General features: G+C 35.4%; 1 pseudogene; it reads left to right on the forward strand.

Annotated features, from left to right (window-relative positions):
* The first annotated feature begins 2459 nt into the window (after positions 1-2459).
* On the forward strand, positions 2460-20859 carry LOC145009392 (receptor-like protein EIX2; annotated as a pseudogene).
* Positions 20860-22605: the final 1746 nt, after the last annotated feature.

A 22605-nucleotide genomic window follows, 5' to 3' on the forward strand; every position in this document is an offset into this window, starting at 1 on the left:
CTCATGCAAAGTTGAAGGGGAAAGTAGATATATACAATTAAAATAATTTCATTTCAACGCTTCCCAAAATATAAAGAAAAGTTGCTTGGTCATGACTAAAAAATAGCAACCTCCCGCGAAGCTGTGGCACTGAAAATAGAAAACACGGAATGAAAGTGAAATTCGAATTTATATTTGGTTTAAGATTGTGTTTGGCGCGCCACACCTAGCTGGTAAGCTAGCTTATTTTTCGAGGTGCTTATTGCTTATTCCCACAATAAGCTAATTTAAGTGTTTGGATAAAATCCAACTTATTAGGCTAAATAAGCTAATTTTAATAAACATCCCTCCCCATGTTTATTGCTTATTGCTTATTTCCACCACAAATAAGCTATAAGCAATAAGCTAAAAATCTAATCCAAACACCCCCTTAGACTAGCTTTTTAAAAAAAATTTAAATACACCCCTTAATTAATTATAGAAACACATACTCTTACATATTCTTTTATGTAATTTTATATATTTCAGTTAGTTTTATTAAATGTTATTTTTTATCAGCTAGCTTTTCAGCTATCAGTTAGCTTTTTATTAAACAACTAGCTTTTCAGCTAACAACTAGCTTTTTAGCTAGTATGTCAAACATGACCTAAGTGGAAACAACATGGAATTGTATCTTATGGTTTTTGTTTTGACATGTGTTTGTTGTATTTTATATGATTAAGGATGAATTAAATAAAATATATTTTATTTTGTTATATCATGTGTTTGTTGTATTTTATATGATTAAGGATGAATTAAATAAAATATATTTTATTTTGTTATATTTCTGTGTATACCGGCTTTTAATTAGATTAATTTCGTGTTATTAAAATAAAAATATGATATCATTTTGTGTTGTGTTTTTAATACTATATAAAAAGATGTCTGTCAGACTACTTGGCTCGTGTAGAAAAAAACACTATGGGTGGGACATAATTGAAAATAAGTTTTTCCATTAAATAAAATTCCCAACTTGAGACCGGGACAATGTTTTTAGACACATAAAGTGACAATTTTGTATCTCTCTCTATACAAGTGGATCAAATCGTAACATATTTCCTGTTACGAAAAGACGTTCATTATACTGATTTATTGTGAGTTTAACTTTTACTTTTCATAACAGTACAAAAGACCAGTGCATGATATTAAATAATTAAAGGCTTAGAAAATTATGTTATATTGTCATTTTATGTTGCATTTTTAGGTCATATTTTACAAATAAAAAAAAAATATAGTTTGAAAATGTAGCTATAACTGGAAGTTACTAACAGAAGCTATATAACTTTTATAATTCTCATGGTGATTATGAACAATGACATTTTTAACTTTTGGATTTTTGCCACAAGTGTTTTATATTTCGATAGATTTAATCCCTTAATAAAAGTTTTCTATTTTAACAAATTTAGTCCTTGACATATTTAGTTCATGGAACAAAGGTTTTATATTCTGTTAGATTTAATCTCTACAAATGTTTTATATTTTGATATATCTAGTCCTTACAAAATCTTTTGGTAGATTTGATCCTTACAACAAATGTTATACATTTGATAGATTTAGTCCCTGCAACAATTTTTTTATATTTTAATAGATTTAGTCCTTGCAATTTTTTAATTTATAGAAAAAGTCCTTGTAAAGTTTTTTCTTCAAATACAATCCATATGTATAAGATTTTTGTATTTTGACAGGTTTGATCCCTATATACAAAACTAATTACAAAAATTGTTTATGTTGGCTTTTACTAAATTGTTGAGAATACATAAAAAAAAACCTAACCCCATTACGTAACATGAGTTTTTTTTTTCTAGTTTATATAAATATTGGGCAAATATAACTTTAAGCTTTTGAGATATTTAATTATATTAAATTTAAAAGTTAAAACTTAAAAGCTTATAAAAAGAAAAAAATTGAAGTAATTTTTGAATTTAGACTTTAATCTCATACTTCCCAAGAAGCTTTTCTTATTTAAATAATTTATTGAAGTTATTAAAAGCTCTCAAAAAATCTGTCAAACACGAGAAACCCATAAAATGATAAAATCAAATATTTACAGTTTTTATATTTATATATTACATTTTATAAGAAAAACACATTGACTGAATTTAGGGTGGACTCTGGTTTGTTGAGTTTTGACTTTTGACCCCAATTTCACTCGGCTCAATATTTAGTATTCTCCCAGGAAAGTTCATCTCTCTTGCAAATTTCATTCCTATCTACTTTTTCTGTCTATCTTAACATATACCTTAAACAACACTAAAAAAACAAAATATTACATAAAACAATTTCTTTGAAATTAATATTATATTTACATCATAGTGTCACAATCAACAAATTTTTTGGTTGTAGTGGTTTGATTATTAATCGAGACTAAATTTCATTTTAGTGGTCCGTTTGTTTTTGAAGAATTCTTTCTTCTCACAACCTTTTGTATTATCTTCACTGCCATGAAGTCTCTCACACGTGTCGCTGTTTCTTGTTCTTCAACTTGCCTTTGGCTTCTCTTTGCTTCATCACTTTGCACCTTGTGTTTATGTAATCAGAACTCAGATGAAGTAAAATGTATAGCCACCGGACGATCGATGCTTATCCAGTTCAAGAACAACCTCGTGGACCGTGCCAACCGCCTCTCTTCTTGGTCCGGTGACGACTGTTGCAGTTGGTCCGGTGTGGTCTGCGATAACTTCAACCATCACGTCCACGAGATTCACCTTCGTGGACTACCTGATCAACAAGGCTATTGTCTTGGATCATCATTTGACATTAATGATACAAACCAAATGTTAGGAGGAATTATAAGTCCTTCTTTGATAAAGTTAGAACAACTCCGGTATCTAGACTTGAGTTGCAACGATTTTGGATTCACCCCGATTCCATCATTCGTTGGCTCTTTTCCGAATCTGAGATATCTTAACATCTCAATGTCGCAATTCTCAGGGGAAATTCCTCATCAACTCAGGAATTTATCGGAGTTTTTTGGATCTTAAAGACGGTTATCTTCAGTCGGAGAACTTAAAATGGATAGAGAATCTGAAGTAGTTGCAGTACATGGATATGAGTGGCATCAACCTCACCGGAGCTTCAGATCACTGGCTTCATGCGATTAACACTCTACCTTCTTTGCAAGAACTGCACTTTGCTTCATGTGGCTTAACTCAATTTCCTAGCGAGCTGACTAGAGTTAGTTTTACCTCTCTTATGGTCTTGGATCTTTCGTATAACTTCTTCGAAGGTTTGTTGCCTCGGTGGGTTTTCAGTCTTCGTAAATTAACTATGTTGGATCTGTTGAACACGACTCTTTATATGGGAAACAACAAGACTTTTATTAAGACACTTAAGTAGAACTTACACTTTGTGAGACTACTATACACTTTGCTTTCTTTTAGGCTTTCTTGGATGGTTTGGAGCAAATGAGATCCATACCTATTTATAGGCCTCTTAGGAAGGTTCTAGATACTAGCATACACTTACTACATACTAGATAACTCTAGAACTATCTAACATACTCTACATGCTTCCATATGTTTCTAGAACGTTCTAACATGTTCTGGAGAGGTCTAGGTTGCTCCAGTGTCTTCTAGAATGATCCATAACCTTCCAGGGTCTTCCATGTCGTTCTAGAGTATTCTAGACTCTTCCGGTATATTCCAGAGTCTTCTATAGTCTTCCATAATGTTCGACAATCTTCTAGAACATTCCAGAACAAGCTAAACTCTTCCAGATAATATTTGTTCTTATTGGGCTAGTGATGATCTTTAACACTCCCCCTCAGCACTAGCCCCCATTCTTAGTACCATGTTAAACTGACAGCAAAAACCTTCACATTTTCCAGTACTCAACCCTTTGGTGAACAAGCCAACTATTTGGTCATCGGTCTTGATCTGTCGCATCTCAATTTCTTCCATCAAGACTTTCTCTCTGATAAAGTGATAATGCACTTCCACATGCTTTGTTCTAGCATGAAATACTGGATTTTCTACCAACCGAATTGCAGATTGGTTATCGCAATGAAGTGGTACTGCATAGTCAACTTTTTGATGTAAGTCCTCCATTAGGAGTACCAACCTTGTAATTTTTTTAGCTGCTATGGCCGCTGCTTTGTACTCCGCTTATATGGTTTACAACGATACGGTTGGTTGTCTTTTACTACACCATGAAATTGGCCCCGACCCAAGCTTGAACACATACCCAGTGGTTGATCTTCGGGTATCATGGTCTCCTGCATAGTCAGCATCACAATATCCAACCAACTTGCAATCTTCTCCTCTTTTATACAAGAGACCATAGTCAATTGTACCTTTGACATATCTCAAGATTCGTCGGGCAGCTTCCAAATGAGGTTTCTTCGGACTTTGCATGTATCGACTCATAACTCCAACTACATAAGCAATGTCAGGCCGAGATAAAGTTTGGTAGATAAGACTACCTACTAGTTGTCGATACATCGTTCCATCGTCCAACTATTTTCCTTCATGAGCACATATCTTGGCATTTGGCTCTATTGGTGTTGATACTGGCTTACACTCCAACATGACAAACTTTTGAAGTATATCTCTTGTATACTTTTGTTGGCAGAGGAACAACCCTTCCTTTGTACGATCAACTTCTAACTCCAAGAAGTGTTTAAGCTCCCCCAACTCTTTCATTTGGAATCGCACCGATAGATTTTCTCTTGTTTGATGGATTTCTTTATCGTCATCCCCAGTAATGATCAAATCATCCACATAAACAAACACAATTGCCACCTTCCCTTCTTTTTCTTTGACGAACAGGTTTGAGTCTACATGTACAACTGAATAACCACTTCGGGTTAGAAATTCAACAATCTTACCATACCAGGCTCTTGGTGCCCACTTCAATCCGTAAAGAGCTTTTCTCAGCTTCCACACATGATTGGGATTAAATTCATCCTCAAATCCCTTTGGTTAGTTCATGTAGATCTCTCGGTCTAATTCTCCATTCAAGAAAGCATTCTTCACATCCATCTGCCATAATTTCCAGTCTTTACTAGCTTCAAGAGCTAGCAGCACCCGTACAGTAGTTATCTTCGCCACTGGAAAAAATGTTTCATCATAGTCCATTCCATATTGTTGTGAGAACCCTCGAGCCATCAAACGAGCCTTGTATCTTTCAATTGATCCATCTGTGCGTCGCTTTAATTTATAAACCCACTTGCAGGAAATGGGTTTTATATCTCTTGGTCTTGGTACCAGTTCCCACGTTTGATTCTGCTTTAAGGCTGTAACTTCCTCTTCCATTGCCTTCTGCCAAGCTTTATTCTTAATTGGTTCTTCATATGTCTCCGGCTCTTAAACACCGTCTTCTAAAATTGCCACATTAGCATACTTGGGATTAGGCTTTCGGATTCTTTCCGTCCTTCGAAGTTGTGGAGGCGGCGTCTCCCTTTCACTGGCATCACTTATTTGAGTTACTTCTTTCTCAATGACATCCGTGTCACTTGGATCTTCAGGTGTATCAACACTTGACCAAATGTGTGCAGTTTGCTCCCCCATCTTTTGTTTAAAACTTCTTCAATATTTTCCGAGTATGATAATACTTTCTTCTCTGATGACCACCATGAAGATGATGGGTTTTGGTCATAAGACATCCTATGTGCTCATACAAACCCTAATGCTCGGATCTAGGTTTCTCTATTGTACATGCTTTGAATCCAAGACTATAAACCCTAATTCTAGCATACAAGTAATCATATTAATATGTAATTAGGTTTAAGATCATACCTTGATTGTTATGTAGCAATAACAATCCCAAATCTCCTTGTATTGACTTTGGAATGCTTAGAGTCACAAGTGTCACTCCTCTAATGGTTCACAAACACCATAAGCAAGAGGATGAAGAGGAGAGAGGATGAAGGCTGCCAAAAACGTGTAGAAACCCTAGAAAGATCATTAGCCACGTTTTTGAGCCTTAAGGGGTCTTTATATAGTTGGGCTATTAGGGTTATCTAACAAGGAAACCCTAATTTGGATGCTTAAGCCCTAAGCAACCCATAGACTCCTTTTATCAAGCCCATGGACGATTTCCTTATGGGTTTCCCATTAGAATTCGTCCATCCCTTAATATAAGGCAATCCATGGCCCAAATTATAATTATCTTATAATTACAATTCCAATCCCTTAAGTTTAATTAATCTCTTTTAGTCACAAAACTAATTACCAATTAATTATTGACTAATATTAATTAAACAATATGATTTCTCCTTTAATATATTATTCTCATAATACATTAATAAATCATATTTAATCCTTACTCTCCATAATTCATCCTATCAAGTTGCTTTGGTGAAGGCAACCCAAAAGGACCATGCACCATCGGGTCAAGTACATACCAAAATAGTTATGGACTTAGACACTAATCCAACAGTCACCCACTTGGATAAGTCTAACAACTATTCTACGTATGACTTCAGATCCTGATCTGCAATCGTAGCTTTCCAAAGCCACTGTCAACTCTGATCATATCAGATACGCGTGTCCTTAGATAAGGGATCATATATTCCTCCATTCTAGATATCGTATGAGATATGATTTCAAATCATTCTCTTTGTACTATATCTCGATTTCCGATTTATGACGATAGACTAACTGAACAAATCAAATTAGCCCTAGCCCGGCAGAGCATGCATTTACGTATGTCATCACTAAAACATCGAGGGGCCCAAAGATATCGCTTTTATCCTACCTTGGATAAAAGGAACGGATAAACTTTGATACAATGCTTGCTTGCACTCACTAACCAAATCATACACAACAATATGTTTTATAACACCAAGTTACTGGTGCGTTTACATATTATCAATGTGCAACCGATTCCCAAGATACAACTCACACATCTCGGTTTCAAGAATATAGGATGTTATCATCTCACTAATCACTCGTAATACAATTCATGGAGTGATCCAAGTGAGCGTGGGTTTAATCCAATGCTCAAATCATATTCATAAGCACTCATGAACGTTGCAGCAAACATTTGCTTATGTCTAATACTCTTCTAGACAATCCACACACCAATTCACGACAGTCTTCATTCATATCTACTTCCAACATATGAACGACTGTGGCCCGTTTGAATAATTCGATTATTCTTAATAAACTCAATTATTCTGGAAGTCAAAACATGCAAAGTGAAACACAAGAATAATACTAATCCCATATGGCCTCAAACCTTTGAGTATAAACAAAACACGTTTTATTAATCACCATATCGATTACTCATTATTTGTCGTTTCAGGTAATCAACTTCTTACTTGAATTCCAACACTTGTCCCATGCTCCTGGCGTGCACACAATGTTTACCTATGGTTCTTACTTTTGTGAAATAGACAAATTGAACACGTTTCCAATCCTTCTCATTTTACAACTCCAAATCCATTTTCTTAAGTGTAAGAATATCAAATTCTTGTTACTTATAGAATATGCTAGATTCTAACACTTTATGCAACGATCCTTTCGTAATGTCATTGCACTAAAGTCACAAAGACTATTGCCAATAATATTACAAAGTCCTCTATCGGAGATTGTTACAAGACAATTCCTTAGATATGATGTCTCTCTCTCAAAGTACATTCCTTTGAACATCCTTTTGCATAAAAGTTTCTAATCTAGACATAGATTTTCAATATTTACTTCCCAATATGGACACGCTTCCATATTTTCCATATGACAACTAATTTCTTAATAGAATCTTATCTATTCGTAATGATGTCGATATTGTTCATCCAATATGGAAACATTTCCATAATTTCCAATACTATACTTCCAACTACTCACAAGCGACCAATCCTCGTCGAACTTTGGATTGTCCTTTGATAGTTGTTTAATTATTTTAGTCAAAACCAATTCTAGTCCCTTTTCCCTCTAAATGCACTAGACATTTGGAAAATTTTAGAATGGTCAAACATTAAATCGATTGCAATCGATCCTATACCCGAAGCGTATGGGACACGACGCACAATGTTTTATTTGCTATGTTCTCAAAATTTGAATTGTGAAGAGGAATGCCGTAATCATAATCGAAATTTTAAGAACACACTATGTACCCTTGACTAAGTTTATTAACATTTCACAACCTAATCCTTTAGATTTGAAATGAAGCATAATATTCTCTCCCTTAATTATAGCAAAACAACCTTTCAACTCTTACAACTTTACAAAGTATGACTCTTGTTTTCTATAATTAATATTGCCAACTATGCAATACTTGCCTTAATAATCATACAATCATAGCATTTATGCTCCCACTATCATGGTGATTATTATAAAACATAACACTTATGCTCCCACTAGCTTCGAGATGTATACATAAACATCTTAACTTCCAGAAAGACAATACCTATTGAATTTCTTAAGTCCATGTTTTTAATACTTAGTGCTTTGATAATCTTTTATCAAGACTTCTTGAACTTATACACTTTTGCCTTAGATAGTTCATATGTGTTTCTTAACAATTAAGACTAATTGCCAAACCTCACAATTCAAATTATGGAAAGGGATGCCGTAACCATGATCGAATTCAAGAATGCAATTTTACAATCACTATCTTTTAAAATCTTTCTTAGTGAAAGCATTTTCTCACAATCATTTTCATGAAGGAGGAAATCTTATGACACTTAGATTTAAACGGTGTATGTGTTCCTATCCATGTGAATTTGTTAAAATCAAGGTTTACGACAAATTCAAACTCATATGGATCGAACTTCCTTTAATCTTGATTTCTTGCCTTATGGTAGCACAACTGCCCACCACGTCTTCCAAGTAGTTAAGCATCTTACCTTTTTCCTATCAATGCACCTTTCATTGATCAAGGTCCTTGCCTTTTACGCATTCAAATGAGAACTCATAGGACTCACATGCATAATTAACTCGATTGGATTGGCACAGAAACAAAATAATGTCTTCACGATAGGTTGTAAACCTCAACTCGTGTGCTAGTGATGATCGATAAGGTTTATTTGATTTGTTCTTGAAACTTTTCGAGACCATTAAGACTCCCACTGACTCCTTGACATATAAGATTCTTTTGTCAATAAACATTTCTTGACAAACAAATTTTCAAGAGTTAGTGTAGCTTGTATCAAAACACTTCATAAATTGGTCATAGTTGGTCTTTGTCTTATCTAAGACATCACAACTTTCCACATTTGATGAATGTTATAAACCTTTAATACTTTTCACTCATTGTCACAATCTTAGCTTTAAGACTTGTTATTGGAACGAAGTATGATTGTCTTCTTGATTTGACCATTTCATCAATCTTTGATTCCTCTTCTTGGACATACAATTGTACCAAGACTCACTTAGAGGATCAATTGAGATATGGTTCTTAATCATTAAGACCTATCATAAATCATAAAAGCTACTCTCCCTTCTTCTTAGAATGGAGAAACTCTTATCTTTCTGCCTACTTGATTCTTCTTATTCGTTTTGCTATTGATCTAAACCCTTTAATCAATTCAAAAGTACACTTAATCTTGTAAGTGTAATCATATTTACTAAGCCTTTAGTAAATCATGACGAATATCTTTGTTACTCTTATGGTGAACTCGATCAACACACAACTTTGTGTACTCGATCTCCTAGTCCTTCACTTGACACTTTGTCAATGAATTAGTCTAATTTCCAAATATGAAATTTCTCAGTCATCATGCAACCAAGTTGCGTGATTCCAAGTTTCTGTCCAATTGAAACTTGGGCGATGAAAAACTCTCCCTATTTGGTAAATTCTTGACATTTCCATAAATAACATAACTAAGAATCATATCCATTCGTTGTAGAAATATGCAAACATCAATTTTCATAACGATTTCATTGCAAGGATGTAAACAAATAAATAAGTCAAACAAAATTTATTTCATTTATAAAAGCAGCGGAAAAACATTTGTCCGTACAATGCAAAATCTATTGAAAACTATGTAAAAAGAAAATTTTAACAACTCTATCATAACTATCTAAGCTCAAAATCCAATCTTCAAGTCCATGAGATCGAGATCCATCTCTTGTGATTAGATTCATCTTGCTCTCTTATCAAGCTTCCTTTCTTTTCACCGATCCTTCAAAACATTCAAATGCAATCTTATCACATCATGTATTAAGAATCAATGAATAGGAACTTAATGGAGTTAGATAGTGGATTCTTACTTAAAGCGTAGTCATACTTTTGACTCTCCCATCTCTTAGATCTCTTAGGTAAACAGGGCAACTTCGTCTCCAATGCCCCTTCTCTTGGTAATAAATGCAAATTGACTCCTTTGGAACAACACATGGAACTACTTCAGACATCGCCTTTCTCTTATGATCAAACTTTTCGATCATTGCATGTCTTTCATTGCCATTGTCTATATCCATAGAGGTCTTGAAGGAAGATTCACCAATCAACTTTGCTTTTCTATTGCGCCAAATCATTGCAGATTCAGCAACAATAAGCATATAGGTGAGATCTATAAGGGTCACGTCGTAGTTCATCATATAGTACTCTCTTACGAACTCACTATATGAGTTAGGAAGTGACTGAAGAACCCAATCAACAGCCATCGCTTAACCGACAACGGATCCCATCATTCTTAACCTATCAATGTGTGACTTCATCCCTAAGACGTGTGCACACACCGACTTGCCCTCTTTATGTTTACTTGCCAAAAGGGCTTGAGTGATATTGAACCTTTCAATTTTACAATCTTGTGGGTTAGGGAGAATAATTGGAGGAGGAGGAGGAAGTGAAGCATGATTTCTTGTTCCTCGATCGAATCGTGGAATATCATCTTCATGTGGAATGCTTGTTCCACGGGATTTGAGATGACCATAATTGTCGAACTTTGACATCGGGAGAAAAACGAATTCAAGTTAGTTGATTGATTGAGTCCTTGGGAAATCACCCAAATGAAATTCCAAGGCTAGGACCCAACACAATATCCTACAACTCGGGAGAGGGATGCCGTAACCCAAATCGCAGAACATTTGAAGGTAAGTGAATGACGATTCACTAGTTTCCACCATGAAAAAAGAAAAGGAAATTTAAGTTTTAAATCTATGAAAACTCCTAGATCCTTTGAGATTCATTGAACATTTCAATGGCATGTTTAAATCTCGATATGCCCCTCTTGTTTGTGACTGGGATGCCGAGGATCACAAAGCGGGTGTGAATAACCATGCAAACTACATGGTGCCCTCACATGTTACAATCACCTATTCGATGTGCCGGTAAACCACACACGCTCCACCGAACTATGACAAACATTGAGTAACCCTTTGCTACCTTTTCTTAGAACCATTTAGTGTGCGGGTAAACCACACACGCTCCACTAACGTCTTCGCAAGGGTACAAAGTGTAATTTCATGGAATTGCATCAATTCACTTTTGCCTAAGTAACTAAGATTGGGAATTTGAAAAACATTTAGTTACTTTGTATTTCATTATACTTATAATGGAAGGTTTCGTCCTATCCTACCCGTTCGGCTAACGACCCTCCACTAGTCAAGAGTGCGGTGGGTAAGAGTGGATACCCATTCAATCGCCATTTTATAGGCAATTTCCTTAAACACCCCTTATAGACCAGCTTCGTGAATGAGACCTACTAACGGTAAGACTGACTTTTACTTATACATATATAGAATGTTAGACTTTTAATGTTATATATAGTATAGGGTGTATTTTATACTTTTAAAATACTATATGGTTAACTTTAACAATTACACTTTTAATTCAATTAAAAGGTTAACCTAAACTTTTATGGATTTATTAAACCTCTTTTAATTATACTCCTTAATTAATTAATAAAACCATAAGGGTGTGATTTGAACTTTTCAAAACATTACTAGGGTTTTAGAATTTAACATTCCTAATTAAACTTTTAATCAACTTTTAAATTCCAAAACTTGAGGGCAAGTTTTGAAACCTTTTTTCAAAACATTAGGGTTTTAACTATTTAAATTTCAAAACTCCAAAACTTTTGGGTTCAAATTTAAACTATAAAACCTTAAGGGGAAAATATGAAACCTTTCATAACAACAAGGATCAAATAACAAATAATTTTAAATTAACATTTAATCACATAATTATCCATATTTGATTTGTTTAATGATTTCTTGCAAAACAATTTATCAATTTACTCAAAATAATTAATCAATTATCTTATAAGGAAACAATTATGTTGTTAATTGATAATTATCTTTAATTAGATCAAGAATATAGTCATATATATCATAAAATCGGATTTATATTGATCTAACATGATAAGGTAACTATCCATATGCAAAAACAGCAAGAAATCTCGAGATAAGCATTATCTGACGAGTTGACTCGTTGAGTCGGGCATGGACTCGGCGAGTTCAGCCATGGACTCGGCGAGTCCAGCCTCCACAATCCAAAAAATCGAATTTTTCAGTTATACAATGCATCAATACAACTGAAACCAAGCTAGGCTCTGCTACCACTGATGGGTTTTGGTCATAAGACATCCTATGTGCTCATACAAACCCTAATGCTCGGATCTAGGTTTCTCTATTGTACATGCTTTGAATCCAAGACTATAAGTAATCATATTAATATGTAATTAGGTTTAAGATCATACCTTGATTGTTATGTAGCAATAACAATCCCAAATCTCCTTGTATTGACTTTGGAATGCTTAGAGTCACAAGTGTCACTCCTCTAATGGTTCACAAACACCATAAGCAAGAGGATGAAGAGGAGAGAGGATGAAGGCTGCCAAAAACGTGTAGAAACCCTATAAAGATCATTAGCCACGTTTTTGAGCCTTAAGGGGTCTTTATATAGTTGGGCTATTAGGGTTATCTAACAAGGAAACCCTAATTTGGATGCTTAAGCCCTAAGCAACCCATAGACTCCTTTTATCAAGCCCATGGACGATTTCCTTATGGGTTTCCCATTAGAATTCATCCATCCCTTAATATAAGGCAATCCATGGCCCAAATTATAATTATCTTATAATTACAATTCCAGTCCCTTAAGTTTAATTAATCTCTTTTAGTCACAAAACTAATTACCAATTAATTATTGACTAATATTAATTAAACAATATGATTTCTCCTTTAATATATTATTCTCATAATACATTAATAAATCATATTTAATCCTTACTCTCCATAATTCATCCTATCAAGTTGCTTTGGTGAAGGCAACCCAAAAGGACCATGCACCATCGGGTCAAGTACATACCAAAATAGTTATGGACTTAGATACTAATCCAACAGTCTCCCACTTGGATAAGTCTAACAACTATTCTACGTATGACTTCAGATCCTGATCTGCAATCGTAGCTTTCCAAAGCCACTGTCAACTCTGATCATATCAGATACGCGTGTCCTTAGATAAGGGATCATATATTCCTCCATTCTAGATATCGTATGAGATATGATTTCAAATCATTCTCTTTGTACTATATCTCGATTTCCGATTTATGACGATAGACTAACTGAACAAATAAAATTAGCCCTAGCCCGGCAGAGCATGCATTTACGTATGTCATCACTAAAACATCGAGGGGCCCAAAGATATCGCTTTTATCCTACCTTGGATAAAAGGAACGGATAAACTTTGATACAATGCTTGCTTGCACTCACATACCAAAATAGTTATGGACTTAGACACTAATCCAACAGAAGATGCTTCATCGAACACTACATCTTTTGAAGTGTAGCATCTTCCGCTTGTTGGATCACAACACCTCCATCCTTTTCTTTGATTGTCATATCCAACAAATATACACCTGGCTTCTTTCTTGTCAAACTTGCTATGTAAATGACTAGGTACAAATACATAGCAGATGCAACCAAATACTCGGAAGTAGCTAACAGTAGGTTTCATGTTCCATAGTGTCTCAAATGGTGAGATGAAACCTAACCTTGGTTGGGGAAGTTTATTGATCACATGGGCAGCAGTTCGCATTGCTTCAGCCCAATATATTCCTGGGATATTCTTCGCGTGTAGCATGCTTCGATAAATTTCTACAAGATGTCGATTCTTTCTCTCAGCTACATCATTTTGTTGAGGTGTGTTGGCACATGTGAATTGATGATGTATACCACATTCTTTCAGATAGCGATTGAATTCTTCCGAGGTGTATTCTCCTCCATTGTCTGAGCGTAGACACCAAATCTTCTTTCTCACTTCTCCTTTGACCGTTGTCTTGAATTCTAGAAAGTTTGAGAATGTTTCAGATTTTTCTTTCATGAAGAAAACCCATACATATCTCGAATAATCATCAATGATCGTCACCATGTACCCCATCCCGCTAACTGATGTCTGCTTCACTGGACCGAACACATCTGAGTGAATTAACTCTAGTGGCTTCTTTGATCTAAAATTTGACTCATTGTATGGTAATTGATGAGCTTTACCATACTGACATCCAGCACAAACAACATCTGTTTTAACTTCAAGTTGAGGTAAGCCATTGAGCATGGATTTCTCCATTATTACCTTCAACTTGTGATAACCAACATGTCCCAGCCGTGCATGCCATAGATCTACTGTTTCATTCTTACATGTCTTATCTACATAGGCAGACTCTGCGGAGAGCACATAGACGGACTCCACTCTTCATCCTTCCATTGTTGGTTTTTCTGATATTTTAAGATCTCGATAGACCTTCACATCTTGTGGGCCAAACAAGACGTAGTTGCCTGACGATGTTAGTTGCGATACCGACAACAAGTTCTTCTTCATACCTGGCACGTGATACACATTATGTAGTGACACCATGTCAGATTTATTACCAGACATGATCGTCGTTTTTCCAATCTGAGCAATTGGAAGTCATGCATTGTTGGCTGTAAGTACCATGCGACTCCCTTTGTACTCCTTCACGTCTTGTAGTTTGTTCTGATCGTTAGTCATGTGATTGAAGCATCCTGAATCAATGATCCAGTCATTTTCATAGTTGATATGCTCTCCCATCATTGTCATAAGTGCCAACTTGTTTTCTTCTATGGCACATGATGCCTCACCATCCCATTCATCCTCTATTTCCTTTTTGGAAGTTACGACATTACTTTCCATAGAATTTTTCTTTGACCAACAATCCTTGGACATGTAGCCCTACTTTCCACAGTTGTTGCAGTTACCTTCGAACATCCTCCCCCGAGAACTCTTATTGTCGGTCTTTTGAGATGTCCATGGTTGTGATGTTCCTGGTTGACTCTTCCTTTTGTCAGTATTTTTGTATCCTTCTTTAGAAGGTGGCTTGAAATTCCTCCGACTTTTACTTGTGTAGAGTGCTTCTTCTTCACTCTTCAGCGTGATGCCCCCCATTTGCTTAGCCATAGCTTCTTGGATGGCCAACAAATTCTTAAACTCTACAAGTGATGGCTGAACGGGCCATCCTTGTACAACAGTAACAAAGCTTCTATATTCCGGCCTCAGTCCATGGATAATGATCCTCTTCATTCGAGCTTCTGCAATGACGGATTGCGGATCTAGTTCAGTAATCTCCCGACATATCGACTTGACCTTGTGGAAATATTGAGCAATCGTCATGTCACGTTGTGAGATTGATAATAGCTCGTTCTCCAAAAGTTGTAGTCTTGTATCATTCTTCTTTGAGAAAAGCATCAAAAACGTGTCCCAAACTTCTTTCGGGGTGTTCTCATCCTGAATATGCTCCAACATCTCTTCTTCGATTGTGGTCTTCAAGGCAAACATTGCTTTTTCTGCTTTGATTTTCCATTTGCGCAAAGCACCATTAACGTCTTCCTCTGGTGGCGTAGTTTCGCGTCCACCAACGACCTCCCATAGATCTTGTCCTTGTAAGTAGGACTTCATACATGTTTCCCACGTTTTGTAGTTGTTGTTGTTGAGTTTCTTGATTCCTCCGACGACTTGGAGATCACCCATCGTGTTCGCAGTACCTCGGTAATACCAAACAAGCTAGTTTCGATACTAAACTTGCAGAGTCACAAACTACTCACAATACAACAAGAATCACTCGTTCTCACTATCAAGAAACCTTGCTCTGATACCAGATTGTTGAACACGACTCTTTATATGGGAAACAACAAGACTTTTATTAAGACACTTAAGGAGATCTTACACTTTGTGAGACTACTATACACTTTGCTTTCTTTGAGGCTTTCTTGGATGGTTTGGAGCAAATGAGCTCCATACCTATTTATAGGCCTCTTAGGAAGGTTCTAGATACTAGCATACACTTACTACATACTAGATAACTCTAGAACTATCTAACATACTCTACATGCTTCCATATGTTTCTAGAACGTTCTATCATGTTCTAGAGAGGTCTAGGTTGCTCCAGTGTCTTGTAGATTGATCCATAACCTTCCAGGGTCTTCCATCTTGTTCTAGAGTATTCTAGACTCTTCTGGTATATTCCAGAGTCTTCCATAGTCTTCCATAATGTTCTAGAATCTTCTAGAACATTCCAGAACAAGCTAAACTCTTCTAGATAATTTTTTAATTTATAGAAAAAATCCTCGTAAAGTTTTTTCTTCAAATACAATCCATATGTATAAGATTTTTGTATTTTGACAGGTTTGACCCTATATACAAAACTAATTACAAAATTGTTTCTGTTGGCTTTTACTAAATTGATGAGAATACATAAAAAAAAACCTGACCCCATTACGTAACATGAGTTTTTTTCTAGTTTATATAAATATTGGGCAAATATAACTGTAAGCTTTTGAGATATGTTAATTATATTAAATTTAAAAGTTAAAACTTAAAATCTTATAAAAAGAAAAAACTTGAAGTAATTTTTGAATTTAGACTTTAATCTCATACTTCCGAAGAAGCTTTTCTTATTTAAATAACTTATTGAAGTTATTAAAAGTTCTCAAAAAATCTGTCAAACACGAGAAACCCATAAAATGATAAAATCAAATACTTACAGTTTTTATATTCATATATTACATTTTATAAGAAAAACACATTGACTGAATTTAGGGTGGACTCTGGTTTGTTGAGTTTTGACTTTTGACCCCAATTTCACTAGGCTCCATATTTAGTATTCTCCCAGGAAAGTTCATCTCTATTGCAAATTTCGTTCCTATCTACTTTTTCTATCTATCTTAACATATACCTTAAACAACACTAAAAAAACAAAATATTACATAAAACAATTTCTTTGAAATTAATATTATATTTACGTCATAGTGTCACAATCAACAAATTTTTTGGTTGTAGTGGTTTGATTATTAATCGAGACTAAATTTCATTTTAGTGGTCCGTTTGTTTTTGAAGAATTCTTTCTTCTCACAACCTTTTGTATTATCTTCACTGCCATGAAGTCTCTCACACGTGTCGCTGTTTCTTGTTCTTCAACTTGCCTTTTGGCTTCTCTTTGCTTCATCACTTTTCACCTTGTGTTTATGTAATCAGAATTCAGATGAAGTAAAATGTATAGCCACCGAACGATCGGTGCTTATCCAGTTCAAGAACAACCTCGTGGACCGTGCCAACCGCCTCTCTTCTTGGTTCGGTGACGATTGTTGCAGTTGGTCCGGTGTGGTCTGCGATAACTTCACCCATCACGTCCACGAGATTCACCTTCGTGGACTACCTGATCGGCAAGGCTATTGTCTTGGATCATCATTTGACATTAATGATACAAACCAAATGTTAGGAGGAATCATAAGTCCTTCTTTGATAAAGTTAGAACAACTCCGGTATCTAGACTTGAGTTGCAACGATTTTGGATTCACCCCGATTCCATCATTCGTTGGCTCTTTTCTGAATCTGAGATATCTTAACATCTCAATGTCGCAATTCTCGAGGGAAATTCCTCATCAACTCGGGAATCTATCAGAGTTTTTTGGATCTTAAAGACGGTTATCTTCAGTCGGAGAATTTAAAATGGATAGAGAATCTGAAGCAGTTGCAGTACCTGGATATGAGTGGCATCAACCTTACTGGAGTTTCAGATCACTGGCTTCATGCGATTAACACTATACCTTCTTTGCAAGAACTGCACTTTGTTTCATGTGGCTTAACTCAATTTCCTAGCGAGCCGACTAGAGTTAGTTTTACTTCTCTTATGGTCTTGGATCTTTCGTATAACCTCTTCGAAGGTTTGGTGCCTGGGTGGGTTTCCAGTCTTCGTAAATTAACTATGTTGGATCTGTTGAACACGACTCTTTATATGGGAAACAACAAGACTTTTATTAAGACACTTAAGGAGAACTTACACTTTGTGAGACTACTATACACTTTGCTTTCTTTGAGGCTTTCTTGGATGGTTTGGAGCAAATGAGCTCCATACCTATTTATAGGCCTCTTAGGAACGTTCTAGATACTAGCATACACTTACTACATACTAGATAACTCTAGAACTATCTAACATACTCTACATGCTTCCATATGTTTCTAGAACGTTCTATCATGTTCTGGAGGGGTCTAGGTTGCTCCAGTGTCTTCTAGAATGATCCATAACCTTCCAGGGTCTTCCATGTCGTTCTAGAGTATTCTAGACTCTTCTGGTATATTCCAGAGTCTTCCATAGTCTTCCATAATGTTCTAGAATCTTCTAGAACATTCCAGAACAAGCTAAACTCTTCTAGATAATATTTGTTCTTATTGGGCTAGTGATGATGTTTAACAGGATCTTACTCGTTGTTTTATCCGTGGTGTAAATCTCGGAAGTCAAGGTGGTTTTGAGAACATGCCTTCTTTAACGACTCTTCTTGTTTCAACCAACACTTTTGTAAATACTTCTTCCTTATTGAACGGGGTGTCTAGCTTAAGGAACCTCCATTTTCTTGATGTCACTGGCTGCCATATTTCTGATCCAATTCTTGGCACACTTCAGAACATGTCTCATATTGTTCATCTTGACCTATCATACAACTATATAGTTGAGGAGATACCTAAATCTTTTAGTAGTCTTTGTAACATGACTACCCTTGATCTTCAGTCTAACCATTTTTCCGGAGACGTGTCTGAGCTTCTTGAAAGATTTTGTGAATGTGAGTCGCCTAAACTGGAATTGATAGCCTTAAGTCACAATTATCTCACTGGTCGACTCCCAAAAAAACTAGCAAGATTGAAGAATCTGGCCAGCATTGATATTGGATACAATATGTTAACAGGGATTCTTCCACGTTCGCTAGGTAATCTATCGATGTTGAAAATTTTGGATCTTCGGTACAACAGATTGAATGGAAGTCTTCCTGAAAGTATTGGAAAACTGGGGAAACTAAGTAATCTAATACTTGATCACAATTCATTAACAGGTATTGTGACGGAAAACCATTTCGCCAATCTAACAACCTTGAAGTCTTTGTTGGTTGGAGGCAATAAGTTAGCGTTTAACCTAGTCAATAACTGGATTCCACCTTTCCAACTCTATGAGTTGCTAATAGGTTCTTGCAATTTAGGCCCACTTTTTCCTTCATGGATTCAATCGCAAACAAACTTGATAGGGTTGGATTTAGCAAACACAAACATATCAGACACCATTCCGAATTGGATCTGGAGTATTTTCCCTTCTATATACTTCAACATATCCCATAATAACATTACAGGATTATTGGGAGATGTTACTACTTTTCTTGGCCCAGGACCAGTATTAGATCTAAGTTCTAACAATTTCCATGGTGAGCTACCTCGTAATTTCAGTAAACTTGATTTGTATTACTTAGATCTTTCATCCAATAATCTTTCTGGGTCTCTAGATCAGTTCTTGCGTTCTGGAATTCAAGAATCGCAACAGATAAGTGTTCTTAATCTTGCTAACAACAACATATCAGGAGGTCTCCCTGATTGTTGGATGAATTGGGAATCTTTAGTAATCTTGAGCCTAGAGAACAACAAATTATCGGGTAGAATCCCGTCATCTTTGGGAAAGGTATCTTCTTTAGAGTCAATTTACATAAGAAATAACAAGTTGTCGGGTGAAATACCGCTGTCCCTTCTGAATTGCAAAAGCTTGTTGGTTATTAAGCTAGCTGGAAATGAACTCACGGGGAGAATACCAGCATCAATAGGAAGAAATGATTCAAGTTTGAAAATTCTGAGTCTTCACTCCAACAAGTTAGAGGGTAAAATCCCGGATGAATTATGTGGTCTCAATTCAATACAAATCTTGATCTTGCTGACAACAATCTTTCTGGGTCCCTACTGAAATGCTTTACAAACATGAGTGTCTTTTCTGGAAAAACGAAGCCCACCGCGTATGATGACTATGATCGATTTAAGAATCAACAACCAGGCAACATATCATTGGTGATAAAGGGACGATTTTATTCATATAGCACCATTGTTTATCAAGTGACAGCATTAGAACTTTCCAATAAAAACTTGTCTGGGTCGATTCCAAATGAACTCGTGTCACTTCCAGGCTTACGCTACCTGAATCTATCACATAACAGATTAACATGAAGAATTCCCAACACTTTTGGTGAAATGACAGAGCTTGAAACTTTTGATTTGTGTGTGAACTATCTTGATGGGGAGATTCCTTTAAGCTTGGCTGGGTTAAGTGGTCTGAAATTGTTGAATGTATCATACAACAATTTTTACAGGAAGAATCCCGACAGTAAGTCAGCTTCAAACCTTCAATAAACTAGTTTCACTGGAAATGCACTTAGTGGGGATCCTCTTGCATCGTGTCAGCCTGTTACCAGTGGAACTACTAACAATGATGATGAATCTGATCATACCACTGATTGGATCCTAGTGATATGTATGATCGTTGGATTGGCTGTTGGTTTTTGGATCACGATTGGGACTTTGATTGTCAGCAAGCAATGGAGAGATGCATATTATCATTTCCTAGACGAAATGAGGATCAAGTTCGCAAATTTCATTCTTCACGTATGTACCAATGTAAGTTCCATGTTTACGATGATGAATTAAGTTACTGGTATACTTCCTATGTTTTGACATTCAAACCATAGTTGTCAAAATCGCGATCCTGATCGTAGGATCGTACGATCCTACGATCCTAGGTATGAAAAACGATCGGGATTGTAAAAGGATCGTATTTGGGGTAGGATCGCAGGTAAGATCGTAGGATCGAGATCCGATCCGATCCTACCTTCCTTTGATTTTTTTTTTTTTTTTTTTTTTTTTTTTTTGCAAATGAAATTTTTTTTTACCACTTTATGCCTTTTATCCTTTACCAATTTACCATTTATCATTTTTTATTGTAATTTATGACTAATATTTTGAAGTTTTTATAACTTTTGAATGAAAAACTAAATGTTTGAAATAGTTTTCATGATTAAATATTATAAATTAAAATTATATTCTATTTTGTGGGATCTTAGGATCTCGATCCCGATCTTACGATCCCGATCTTGCAAACCCAAAATCGATCCTAAGTAGGATCCCGATCTTGACAACCTTGATTCAAACAGAACTACATTTATTATATCTCAAAAATATTTTTGTATTTTTCTCAAATTTTGTTAATACAAATATAGTGAAAACATATATAGATTTAGAAACTTGTAAAGTTGTTCTAGGAAAAATAAAGGATAATATCATTATAGCCATCACTTTTGTTTTAAAAGGTCCCTAATGTAATCTTTTGGCACTCTAAGGTATAAAGTCCATGTTGACATGCCAAAAATGGTATTGAACTATTTTTTTATCCGGTTTCACCAGTAAAAAAGGATGACATGGCTATAAGGATGATGTGGCTAGCTATCTAATTTTGTCTTCAATCTTCACTATCAAACTTTTAAAATTGGAATTAGTCATTTTTAGTTATTTTGTATGTTTTGGAAACAAGTATGTGATTGATTTCAACAAGTGGGAAGTTTTTGTGAATGATGATCATACACGTAAATTTCTTTAGGTTGAAAATACAACGCGAGGTGTAACCGAGGTAACGAAACAGATTCAAGTTGTTAATGAGGTTTACAAGCTGCACAATCTTCCTGAATTTTACAAGGTTAGTTAGTGTTAGTGTTGATAGAGACTTAATAAGTCCTGTTTGATTTACATGTGAGATTATAACATAAATAATGTTGTGTTATTTGACACTACAGGATCCTCAGCCTCATATATCAATAGCATGGGGAGTAGGAGATATTAGTGAATCTGTTAAGAGAGTGGTGGAAGGAGAAATGAGAAAAAATGTTGGAGGAAGATGTATGTTTACATGCAATTTAAGTAGCATTATGTGGAAAGTGGGCAGTAAAACCTATAATATATGTGGATCTCAACTACAATGAATTTCGGTTGAATTTTTATAATATTTACAAAATATTTCTTGACTAGTTGCAACCAAATCTTATAAGAAAATTGTTGTTGCAGATGACATGGTTACCTATCCAATCCATTTGATTCGCCCAATTGATCCATTCATCTGTCTTTCTAACATTTTTTTTTGATTTATTGACCTCATCAATAAAATCCATTTACCCAATTGATCCATCAAATATGTCTACTTATCTGATTCGTCTAATACATCCATTCATCACCCGGATTGACCTGTTCAACTTAAACATGTTGAAATTAAAATTCTAACTATACTGCCAATTTTGTTAGCTCTAATTAGGACTACAATTTACCTTTTTTTTCTACTATATCATCACTACAAAAATACTAACCTTTAGCGGCGACAAAAATCGTCGCAATTGATCATGTCTGTCG

The sequence above is a fragment of the Lactuca saligna genome, chromosome 8 (assembly GCF_052625555.1).
Source record: "Lactuca saligna cultivar CGN05327 chromosome 8, ASM5262555v1, whole genome shotgun sequence".
NCBI lineage: Eukaryota > Viridiplantae > Streptophyta > Magnoliopsida > Asterales > Asteraceae > Lactuca > Lactuca saligna.